The 13,396-nt window shown below is 42.8% G+C and overlaps 1 pseudogene; it reads left to right on the forward strand.

The window, feature by feature from the left end:
* Positions 1 to 947: 947 nt before the first annotated feature.
* LOC148018938 (protein translation factor SUI1 homolog pseudogene) lies at positions 948 to 1,321 on the forward strand (annotated as a pseudogene).
* Positions 1,322 to 13,396: the final 12,075 nt, after the last annotated feature.

Raw genomic sequence — 13,396 nt, forward strand, 5'->3', positions numbered from 1 at the left:
GTCTTTCTCTCTCTTCATCTAGTCTTTCTCTCCCTTCTTCTTCCTCTTTCTCTCTCCTCTCTGCAGTCTCTCCCTTCTCTCCTTCTCTCTCCTAGGTTTCCTTCATTACAGTTGGTATCAGAGCCTAGTTCTTTGGTCCTTTTCTCTCTCCTCATTTTCAAAACTAGTCTCCTTTTAGTCAGAAACCCTAGTTACTCAGACACACCGGTACATAGGGAGTACTATAGGCAGAGATGGCAGCCTTTCTTGGAGTCTTAAATGGAGCTTGGACCAAAAGAAGAGACTAGAATTTATGAGCATGTCTAGCTTGTTGCAGCCGTATCCTCTTCAGGGTCACTGAAGTTCACATGTCAAATATCTTCGAGCAAACATTGTACAGTGAATTCTCTGCTGAGAAAGCATGCGCACTCATTGCTGCATCATCTATTGCATTCACAAACCGCCATTGCAGGAGATGATTTTGAAGTATTTTGTGTAGATTAGCCTCTTCGATTTGAGAAAGACCCTTCTTCCCTTTCCTTGTATTTGCTCCAAAATTAAGCATTATTGCAGCACTGCCTGATCTGTGACTCTGCGAGGGTAAAGGAGGAGGTGTTCCATGTGACCTTGCTGGACTGGGTATGTTTCTGTAAGGAGAAGTCTTTATTGGAGACAGAGGCTGTTGAGGTGGCAAAAATGCTGATATTGAATGATTGGGCACAATTGACCAAGGAGATGGTGGAGCTCCCCCAATCGTTACTGGAATCAATCCTGTAACATTTTCAGATGAAATGGTTGTTTGTGTCTAATGTTTCATCTTCCCATTGAAGTTTCAGAGAAGTCAGACTCGGGCATTGATGCACGCAATTTGCTATTTTTGGAGAGACAACTCAGAGACCTTCTTGCCTACCTGCCTGCCTTCTATCGAGGTTGATCGATCTTGGCTTGTGGAGGTGTTGACGACCTTTGATCAGTCAAGGTTCATGTCAGATCTAGATTTCCAAACCCTAGTGCTTTTGATCCCTTCACAGAGGTGAATGCTGATGATTTTGGTGCTGGATCTAAGGATTATATGCATGTACGCATTCAACAGCGATATGGTAGGAAAAGCTTGACAACAGTTCAGGGACTGAAGAAAGAGTACAACTACAATAAGATTCTCAAGGATTTCAAGAAAGAGTTCTACTGCAATGGTACTGTAGTTCAAGATCCAGAGCTGGGTCAGGTGATTCAACTTCAGGGGGATCAACGGAAGAATGTTTCCCAATTCCTGGTGCAGGCAGGAATTGTGAAAAAAGACCACATTAAGATCCATGGGTTTTAGAGACTGCTGGCATCCTTAGATCTGTTATCAGGTCTAGGCTTGGCAAATTTCCCAGCGAACCTTAACAACCGGCATTCGAGGGCGAGATCCTGTCAAGCCAGTGGCCCGAGAACTTCTCCATCCTGAATTTTGAGGATCTCTGCAAGCACTATGAGCCTGTTCTATTCAAGGAGGAGGCCCAACCACATAGCTTTTTGGCTGATGTGATGTCAAAAGTAGTATACACTGCGACACCTGAGGAACACCTTGAGGAGATTGATCACTTCTTTCTGAGCATTTTGGGAATTCCAATGGTGAACAAGGACATGAAATGCATTGGAGTGCTTTCCCAGAAGGACAGAGCCAAGGCCTCAAAGGGGCTACAATCAACAGTGGGTGAGGTGATGAGCTCACCTCCTATTTCATTATCTGCCGACAAAACTGTAAATGATGTTGGTATCTCGATGCTTAAGAACAAGATACATCGCATCCCTATTGTAAATGAAGCAAACCAAGTTGTAGGTATTGTAACAAGGACTGACATCTTCAAAGCTCTAGAAGAAGAGAGCCCTTAGTGAGTTGTGTAGTCATATCCAGAGCATGGGAACTGGCATACAGTATGTCATTTCTGCTATCTTGGTCTACAAAATAAGCCCGTAGTAGTGGGCAATGGACATTAGTAAATGGACTTGTATCAAATGGTTTTGATTAAAGAAGCCATTACAGAAATAGGCAGACACTCTGCATGCGAAGAGTTTTTGATCTCTATCCCATTCGAACATTCAGCTCCTTTGGAATAGTCTTTGTGATTTTCTTTTCCAGCTGGCATGATCAAGATCAAATTCTTGTAGTTGAGCCATTAACACTTTCGAAGTGATCTAGAGGCCCTTCAGGTTGTCACAGCGCTTTGAAAGTGAGGTGGTACCAAACAGAAACAAAGTGACCAACATCTTTAGAATTGATTACTATTGCTTCAAATGCATCAGAGATTGTTAAAGTTTTCAAATTCGCTTTGTCAAACTGAAAGGGGTACTATTTACTCAGACCAGTTTGGAGACTTTTGCACATGTTCACAATTGCATTTTGTCTTAGTACAAGCAACTGCTTACATCCAAACCTAAGAGAGGAGATCTAGAAGTGAGCTACAATGTTCTGGCTACAGGGGCAGAGATACTTCAACGCTCTATCATTTTGGAACATGCATTTATGGCCACATTTGAATGTGCACCTGCCATGTCAAGATACATAGAAATTAGCTGTTGATTTTGAGAGGAAATTTCAAAGTCTGGAAATTCAACTCTGTTCAAAATGTTAGCTTGAGAAAGCCTTTGATGCTGCCCACCATCCATCATCATTTTAGGGAGAAGCTTGCAAGTGGATAGATTGATAGGGCCTTCAGGAGACCAATATCTCCTTGTTTTCCTTGCAGGCTGGCTGGTGTTCAATCCATTAGTTACATTTCCATTGCCCTTAGAAGTGGCAAAACCCCAAAGATGCAGATGAGGTCACTGTCAAATTTGTTGCCAAACTAGAAATGGGACCATTGTCTTCACTACCCCTGAGGAGGGAGTGCAGTTTTATGTGAAAGATGGGTACTTCTGTCCCACCATCAGCAAGGCATTTGTGAAGAGGAGAGTCCATATATGTGGTTATAAGTGTGTGCAAGCACTTCATCAGCTTTCTTGGTGGCTACATAAAGGCTTGCAGGGTGATCAGTCCTATCATCTTCAGAAAATGGCACTTTCAAATTCAGGCCATACACACTACTTGATGATGCATATACTATAGCTTGTTGTCTGCAGATGCAACAATTTTCAGGGGCTCAGTTACAACTTAGCTTGGGGAGCTTGTTTGCTGCCACCAATGCTGCAGATTTGCATATGTTAAGTGGAGAAAGCATTGGATGATAAGTCTGATTAACTTTTAACACACAGTGAACAGTGTGTTGTATAGAGTGAGTGACATACAATATCAAACAACAGTGTGCAGATCTGATTTTTAGAGATAACACTAGGGATCTTTTGATGCTTTGATGTGGAGAACAATATAGGTCAGTTTGCCGGTGCTAAGCTAAATCACATATGGGCAATTTTGATAACCAAAGTATTGTACAATACAACTTTGGGCAAACACCTAGGCTATGTACCTTGTCATGAGGGTGGATCATACTCCAATAGATTTGATCAGCAGTATGGCTATCATGGGCAGCATGATTATGGCCATTATGGATAGCATGATTATGCTTACAAGCACTCCTTTATGCAGCAACATAGTTCTTATGCAAGTCATGATCATGGACATGTACATGGTAGCTCATACATCATTGATCCAACAACATGCATATGGAGATTCTTATGCAATGCAAGCACAGCAAGCCAGTGATTATGACCAGCATCATGCCAATACCTATGCTCATGGACTTGCCACTCATCATATTTATGGTCAGCCTAGGATGCAAGGACACCTTTGTAGTCATGTTGAACAATTATCATGCAATCTTGGGCATCATGTTTATGGGCAACAATAAGGCCAAGGTTTTGGTAGTAGGCAACAACAAATAGATGTATTTGGGCAGCAGCATGAACATTTTTGTGACATGCATTCTCATAGAGATTATGGACAGCATGACCAATGCTGTGGGATCAATGATCAAAGGTAGCATGCTTATGACGGTTATGCGTGTGATGCGCAGCAGGGCTATTATCAACATATGCAGTATGGACAGCATGAATATCATTATGAGCAGCAGCCACATTGGTATGACCATCCATATGGATAGCATGAGGATTATGGTCATGAGCATGGATAGCCATATGCTGCACATGAGCAGCAAGATGACTATGAGCAGCATGTCAGGACTATTACTAATCTGACCGATGGTGATGAGCATGTGTGTAAATTGCTATCTAAGGCTAAACACATTAGACACCTTACTAGTGATATGATACGGGAATTGCATGCTGTGGGCTTATGCTATCAATGTGCTAAGCCAATATCTTGTAATCATCAAGCCACATGCAGGGCAAAGACTGCCAAAATACTCTTGGTATTAGAATATTATGATGCAAAGGATGGAGAAGATCTTGTTGAAGACCATTTTGGTATGGGTCCACAACAAGAACTTCAGTTCAAGAAAGAAGATCATGGGCAGCATGTGGATTTGGATGATCATGACCCCATGCGGGAGCCCCTTCAGTCCACAGACCTGCAGTTTGAATGCTTGGACATCACTAAGAATGCAGGGTCCATGAATATGCAACACTTAGGGGCTGACGCAGTAAAATTTTTAGCTTATGCAACCCCATGTGTTGTTGACAACATCCAAGCGCAGACCAAGCTTAATCATATGATGCTTATGGCAGACTTGATGCAATAGCTATTGGTTTTGACCATTCTAGCTTTACTTGTGGATGGTAACCCAATGCATGGAAAGGATAACCACTTTCCATTTGACCCTGGTGGTAGTGCAGAGACCCATGCTTGCATGGATGACCTGTATGCTGGTGATGCTTACCATGCAAGTTATCCATTTGATCCAGGGGGTTAAAGAAAAGCTCTATCTACATCAGCACTCCCCCGGTCCAGTCCCCTCACCTTAAGGCAGCAACCTTGGTTGAAGGACAACTTGATTTGGGCATGTTTTGCAGTAGGCAACCATATGTTTTCGAACAATTTTGGGCCTGCATTAATTGCACCCATGAATGACCTACCTGGGCTGAAAGTACGCTCAATGAGCTTTGTTTTGACATGCGGAACATCTCATTTGGAGTTGCCCATGGCAAGTTATGATTAGTTTTCCACTGCAGGCCTGTTCAGGACATCATGATGCCCCGTGTTGTCCAGCCCTTCTTGTTTGGAATCGGTGCCTATCTTTGTATCGAGTTACCTTCTCCCCTCATGCTCACACTGCATATATGCTCAAAGGTTACTGTTCCACAAGACCCCCCCTCCCCCCCCAGCCATACCAATATGTCCGCTTTTTGTTTTTGAGGGCAAAAACCTTCCAAGTCAGGATGGAATGTAAAGAATGGGATTAGAGGGTCTTACACGGGGTTAACACGGGGATAGCACATGCGAATACCCGGTTACATGGATGGGGTATTTAAGGTGTACAAGGACTTGGTTAGGGCACTATTTTTGAAGATACATTTGTCGTTTCACCTTCTTCACCTTCTTCCTTGTCCTTCCATGGCTGCTAGTCATTTCTCTCTCCTCTTCTTGTCTTTCTCTCTCTTCTTCTCTCATCTTCTTCCTCTTTCTCTCTCCTCTCTGCAGTCTCTCCCTTCTCTCCTTATCTCTCCTAGGTCTCCTTCATTACACCTTGGAGTTGGACTTTGAGCCTCAACCATTGATAGCTTCGCTGTCCACTCTCGCTCTTCATGTACAACTCATGAACGAGAAGTTTCAAGAGACAACGCAAGACATTGAAGAGATTGACTTGATCATTGATCTCTTTCCAAACCTCACTTGAATTGTAAAAGCCAAGGTATTATATTAAGTGTTTTGTCTTTATCATTCCGACCACTTTCTTAGTGATTTCAGGAAAATCAAATTGGTTTCAACAGACCCTATTGGTAAGACCTAACACATTTTTCCATTGATCATATTCATTCTTTCATTGCTCTCTTCAAATCTTACTAACAATGGGTGGGTTGCGTGGGGAGTCTTGTGGATGTAAGCCATCTATGGCTAGAGTTGGGGTTTGATTCCTCATAGACTCAATCTTGTTTGTTTGAATAGGTTTTGAAGATGCATCAGTACCCTAGCACCAAGGTAGGACGTCCCAGCCTCTCTCTCTTGGCCAACGTATTTTCTCATAACATTTCATTTCATATATATATATATATATATATATATATACCCCTCTGAAGGCCCGAGCTGCAATTAAAGAATATCTCCAAAGCCGTGCCTTCCTATCCCAATGCCTGCGACCTCCCCGCGCTTCAACTGATGGTGATCGACATTAGCCAAATGCCTTCCAAAAAAAAAGAGAGGGAGAGAGAGAGAGAAGCACACACTTTGCTCATGGCACCTAGGGATCACCCCTAGCCCCTCTCTCCACTCCACCCTTAGGGCACATCAAGGGCAAGACTCTTAGACCTGTCACCCTAAGCTCTGCACTGCACTACACCTCCAACAATGCACGAACTGGGTCCTCAAGTGTGAGACATTACCAAGGGCTGCCCAAGGTTAGACCCACCTCCCAGTTCCACTACACATGCACTTACACCTCACTATGAGACAGATACCCCTTATGTATGTATGTATGTATGTATGTATGTATGTATGTATGTATGTATGAATGATCGACATCTGTGACAGCTAGTGTGTAGCTGTCTGCATGTGACTACATTGAATAAGTTGGTTTAGCTAGTCGGTAACCTGATTAGAGTTAGTCAGTGAGTTAGTCAGTCTAGTTACACTTACACTAGGATACTCTTTGTAGTGTGAGCATGACTCTAGTGTTGAATAAATGAAAAAGAAGAAGAAGAACCCGATGGTTCTCTGTTAGCTCAATCCCTATCTCTCTCCCCTCTTTTAACATGGTATCAGAGTGGGACTTGGTGGACTCTGTGAAGCTGGAGGAAGTGAAGAGGACCTCACTTAGTTTTTTCCGTGCATAAAACAAGCTACCATTGTGGGCTGTAGGTGAGCATTTGTTCATTGCATACTCCAGGGTGAATATCAGTGCTTGTGCCTTGTTGGGAGCCTTGAGGAGGCCAAGAAGACCACATCAGAGTGTGTATCACTCACTACAATCATCATCATCTCCAGAAGTATGCTGAAATTCAGGTTTGCAGGCAGCGTAAACTGCGTCTGTTTTCTGCCATCAGTTGTTTGGCTACACTTCATCAAATGCTAGTGTATTTGGTCATCAAATGATTGGTTATGTCATGTATGAAGTGCTTTGAGATGGCAAGAGGCAAATGCTTGACCTTGAGCTCTGACATGAGCTGAGATCAGAGTGGGCAGATCTGAAAAAAAGGGCAGCACTACTGTATACACAGTATACATGGTATATGCAACACATTGAAGAGCTTTGGAAGCTCTCTGACAAGCCCAGAAGCACCCTTGGAGCATAGGTATATGCTAGAGGTCATATGTACCTGTTGTGATCCACTGCAAGCTGATTTTGGTAATTGAAATACTCAGATGTGGAGCATTTTAGACAGGCTAAAAATTATCATTTAACATGGACATCAAGCATTTGTTATTTACTGAAGCATAGTGTGACATTTGGTGACATCTATGAGATGTATGTACTAACATATGTATGTCAGAATGTGTTCATGGGTTGAGAAAAGCATTAAGTGCCATTGAATGCTGAAATTTTTGGAGCTGAAGCAAATGCAATCTTTTCTCTTTGGCTGAATACAAATTGCAGAAGTAATGTATGACTTTGCTCATTAGAGACAGACAGTCTATGGTCATTACATAGTCATGCATTGACCTTGTCACACTGGAGCAAATGTATGGTTTGGTTTGAAGACGCTTTGAAGTGGTTTGAAGCTGGTTATGCTAGTTTTTGGTTGACTGCAACCTGCAAACAAAACTGTTGACACTTGTACTTGCTGATTATGCACTGTTTCGTGCTTCTATGCTCATGTCTGGAGTGACATATGTACTTGCAGTCATCTGAGAAGACTTGGGACATATATGACATGTATGCATGTTGTTTTTGGCATTGAAAGTGTTGCTGTTAATCACAGTTTACAGGTTTAGACTGCATGTTTTTGGACCCTGGCAGTGGATTTGCAAGAGTTCAATCTGAAGCAAGTACATGGCATATGTATTGACAGTTATTTCTACGAGCTGGATAACTTGATTGTGGACTATTTTGGGCTGATACTGGGCTGAAATTTATTGGTTTTTTACTGCAATTAATTGCAAAAAATGTCATTAACTGTAGTGGACTAAACTTAGCAGTTGGACTTATTGACTTGCAGGGAGTCAGGCATTTGACATACAGTCTGTTGCATCATGGCTAATGCACATGGGACTGATAATATCACGCAAATAGTTGGAGAAAAGCTAGACAACAAAAACTTTGCATTATGGAAATTCAGAATGAAAATTTTTCTAGTTGGCAGAGGATATTGGGACTTATGCACAAGAGATGAAGCAGCTCCTGAATTGCCTGAAGCAAATGCAACAAATGAACAAAAGAGAGCTCACAAGTTATGAACTGAAAGAGCATGTAAGGTACTGCATTGGTTTTCACTATGTATATCTGATGCTATGGCTATTCAAATCACTGGATGTGAGTCTCCGAAGGATGCTTGGGATATACTGATGAGAAATTATGGAACCATGACACATGCACGGAAGATCCAGTTGCAACAATAGTTCAATAATATGTCTAGAAATGGCAGGAGCATCCAGGTGTATACCACGGAGATCAAGACCATAGCTGATCAGCTAGCTACCATTGGTTCAAGGGTATCAGAAGATGATATGATTGCCATTGCATTGAATGGTTTAGGGAAAGAATACAAAGCATTTGACACTTCCATCTTAGTTAGAGCAGATCCCCCAGACTGGAAAGAACTAGTTGCATTGTTGCTACATGAGGAGGTCAAACTTGGCCTAAATACAGGTTCCAGTGCCTCTAAGAGCAAAGACACTGTGTTATACTCTAGCCAGCATGGCAGAGGAGGCAAAGGCCATGGTTCATATCGAGGTCGTGGTGACACTCATAATGCCTATGGACAACAGCAGCAGCAGGGAAATTGGCATGGTGCCAATACACAGGGCCAGCGAGGATCTGGTGGTTTTAGAGGCAAGGGGAGATCACCTCGAGGAAGAGGAGGTGGATCTAGATCTTGGCAGTCTACTGATCAGTCAAACAGGGACAAAGATTGCCATTATTGTGGCAAGTATGGGCACATAGCGAAGGAATGTTACAAAAAGCAGAATGACATGAAGGCAAAAGGGAAACAGCATGGGCATTATGCATCCTCTAGTGGTGGTCAGGATGATCAGGTTGATAGACTCTTTGCCATGCAGCATGTGTCCAAGACTGCGTCAAGGCAGAACAGAGATGACAGGTGGTACATTGACTCTGGTGCGTCAAACCACATGACTCCGCATGGAGAGTGGTTTGATGAGATGGTTGTAGGTACACATGGTCATGTATGTACTAGGGATGACACCCAACATGACATAAAGCATAAAGGGATTGTTCTATTGATGATGCCTAATGGCAAGCAGAAAGGCCTACATGATGTCTTACATGTATCGACCATAACGAGGAATTTGTTGTCTGTGGGTCAAATGGCAGAACAGAATTTGCAAGTGAGGTTTAACAAGGATGGATGCTTCATTGAGGAGTATGGAAATGGCTGCAAGCTAATTGCCAAGGGCATAAGGGATGGCAGGATGTTTACTTTGGAAGCGACCATTCCTGAACTTAAAGCAGCTATGTTTGCTCATGATGAGAGTGCCATCAAAGATGTAGAGATTTGGCACAAGAGAATTGGACATGTAAATGTATAGAAGCTGAAATCCATGCAGCAAAAGGCAGTCATACTTGGATTATCGAAATTCAAGTATAATGACTTTGGGCATGTGTGTCCTGCATGTCAGTTTGGGAAGCAGGCACGATTTCCTTTCATGAGACATGTACAAAATAGCACTAGGCCTTTGCAGTTGGTGCACTCTGATGTCTGGGGACCGTCACATAATGCGTCTTTTGGAGGTGCACGGTACTATGTCTCGTTTATTGATGATTTCAGCAGGTACACTTGGCTGTACGTTTTGAAGCATAAAGATGAGGTGTTTGAAGTCTTTAGAGATTTTAAAAAACATGCTGAAAATGAACTTGGCTGCTACATATCATGCTTGAGATCAGATGGAGGAGGTGAATATGTATCCAAAGAATTTGACAGATATCTTGCCAAGTATGGGATCAAAAGGCAGCTCACATGTAGCTATACACCGCAGCAGAATGGTGTTGCAGAATAGAAGAACAGAGTCTTAATGGAGTCAGCAAGAGCTATGCTAAATGAGAAGTGTTTGCTAATGCCTATTGGGCTGAAGCACGACTGACTGCAGTTTATGTGCTGAATCGCACTCCTACAGCGGGAATACATGCAATCACCCCTTATGAGAAACTGCATGGTCATAGACCTGACATCAGGCACTTGAAAGTCTTTGGATGTATTGCGTATGTGCATATACCGGATGAGAAGAGGAAGAAATTGGATCCTAAGGCAGTGAAGAGTGTATTCTTGGGATATGCACAAGAACGGAAAGCATACAAGTGTTATGTACCTTCTACGCATGAGACACTCATCAGCAGGGATGTAGTCTTTGATGAGTTAGCATCGTGGTATGGGAATTCAGTTGTGGTGCCTACTAATGGAGCACCTAGTATGAATCATGTTGAAAATACTCCTGTAGAGAGTACTTCTATGAGTGGTCAGACAGCAGATGTATCTTCCGCAGTGAGTCCTTGGTCAGGATGCTTGTGGAACCATAATTCTGCATCCACTGACACGGACATGTCAGTGAGGGGGAGAAATGACAAGGGAAAGGAAAAGAAAAGGTCTTTGAGGATGTGACAAGACCACTCACAGCAGGCTATGAGTCATCGAGCAGTGACAGCTTAGACAGCGAATTGGGGATTCCGTCTGTTATGACGCCAGGTACTAGGCAGAGCCGTTATGTGCCGCCTCATGAGAGGCAAGCTCAGAGTGAGCCACAGCTCAGGAGATCAGAGAGGATCAAGAAACCTGTTGATAGGTTTACGTACACTGGTTACGCTGCAAAGCACTATGCTTACATGACAAAAGTGATGGAGATCAAAGAACTAGGTACTTATGCTGAAGCAGTAAAGGATGAAAATTGGTGCAATGCTATGGACGAAGAGATGAATGCCTTGGCTGAAAATCAGACTTGGGATCTGATGCCACTGCCTGATGGGAAAAAGACCATTGACTGCAAATGGGTCTATAAAATCAAATGTAAGTCTGATGGCAGTGTGGAAAGATACAAAGCCAAGCTGGTTGCTAAAGGATATGCTCAATAGTATGGCTTGGATTATGATGAAACATTCAGCCCAGTTGCAAAGATGGCAACCATATGTACAGTACTTACCTTGGCTGCTGCAAAAGGCTAGAAATTGCAGTAGATGGATGTCAAGAATGCATTCCTCAACGGTGATTTAGCAGAGGATGTATATATGGTTCAGCCGGAAGGGTATGAGCACCCTGATTTTCAGCATTATGTGTGCAGGCTGAAAAAGACACTGTATGGGCTGAAGCAGGCTCCGAGAGCCTGGCATGCTAGGATCAGCTACTTGCAAAGCCTTGGATTTGTTGTTGGCAAGGCTGATCACAGCCTGTTCACAAAGAAGACTGACAGTGGCTTGATAGTGTTGGTCATATATGTTGATGACCTGATAATTACTGGAGATGATGACATGGGAATTCAGCATGCAATGAAGATGCTGAAATCTAAATTTGACATGAAAAATCTAGGAGATCTGAAGTATTTCTTCGGTATTGAAGCTGTACCAGCTGAAAATGGTTTATGGTTGATGTAGAAGCACTATGCCATGGAAATTCTTAAGAAGTATGGCATGGCTGAATGCAAATCACTGGATACACCTCTGGATCAGAATGTAAAGCTAGACATGAACACTGGGGCTGAAGTTGAAGATGTAACTATGTATAGGCAGATGGTTGGCAGTCTGATTTACTTAACCATCACTAGGCCTGACTTGAGCTATGATGTAGAGCTGATAAGCCAGTTTATGCAGAAGCTGAGGAAGCTACACTTGGATGCAATTAGATGCATCATGAGGTATGTTAAGTCCACTATAGACTATGGGCTGTTCTATGTCAGAGATAAGCCCTTGACATTGATTGGATACACAAATGCAGATTGGGCAGGATGCTCATTTGACAGACAGTCTACGAGTGGTTATGCTTTTGGCTTTGGTAGCGGCATGATCAGCTGGAGCAGCAAGAAGCAGCCTACGGTTGCTTTATCCAGTACTGAGACTGAGTATAGGGGAGCTGCATTGGCAACATGTGATATTGCATGGCTACTCAAGCTTATGGCTGACTTGGATATACAAGTTGATGCTCCAGTGACACTGTTATGTGACAATCTTAGTAGTGTACTCCTGGCCATGAATCCAGTTTACCATGCCAGGACAAAACACATAGAGGTATACTACCACTTCATTCAAGAGATGGTTCTTGTAGGAATGGTTGATCTCATGCATGTGAGGACTGATGAGCAAGTTGCAGATATCTTTACCAAGTCTCTAGGTAAAGAGAAGTTTTGTGGTTTTAGACAGCTACTTGGTGTGCAGATGCTGTCTTGAGCTTGAGGGGGAGTGTTAGAAGTCAAGCTCTCTCGTATGTCCGTCTTTATGTATGACCAACATCTGTGACAGCTAGTGTGTAGCTATCTGCATGTGACTACATTGAATAAGTTGGTTTAGCTAGTCGGTGACCTGACTAGAGTTAATCAGTGAGTTAGTCAGTCTAGTTACACTTACACTAGGTTACTCTTTGTAGTGTGAGCATGACTCTAGTGTTGAATAAATGAAAGAGAAGAAGAATAACTCGATGGTTCTCTGTTAGCTCAATCCCTATCTCTCTTTCCCCTCTTTTAACAACACACACACACACACACACACACACACACACACACACACACACACACACACACACACACACACACACACACACACACACACACACACACACACACACACACACACACACACACACACACACATATCTAGTTGGAGGGTATTACATCCTCCCCCCCTTAGAGAAATTGAGATGTCCTTATCTCGAGAGAAATTGGGGAAGACAAGCACTAATGGGGCTTATGACCTGTGGGTTAAGATCCACCATGCATCCGCTATGCTACTCTTAATGTTTCAAGTAGTGCACTCATTTTATTCGAATTAACCATAGGTACAAGAGTAGGCTTTATTCTCAATTGTGTTACATGTCGATTAAGCTTCTAGGAATTTTAGTCCTCCTAATAAGGTTTAGTGGCCTCTAGATCTTCGTCTTCATTTGATTTGTCTATATATCCATAGATTGCAGCTGTGTAGCTTCGTTTTCTTGGAGGCTCAATGTCTTCTGG

The sequence above is a fragment of the Lygodium microphyllum genome, chromosome 20 (genome assembly GCF_053477565.2).
Source record: "Lygodium microphyllum isolate KBCC chromosome 20, Lygodium_microphyllum_v1.1.10, whole genome shotgun sequence".
Taxonomy (NCBI): domain Eukaryota; kingdom Viridiplantae; phylum Streptophyta; class Polypodiopsida; order Schizaeales; family Lygodiaceae; genus Lygodium; species Lygodium microphyllum.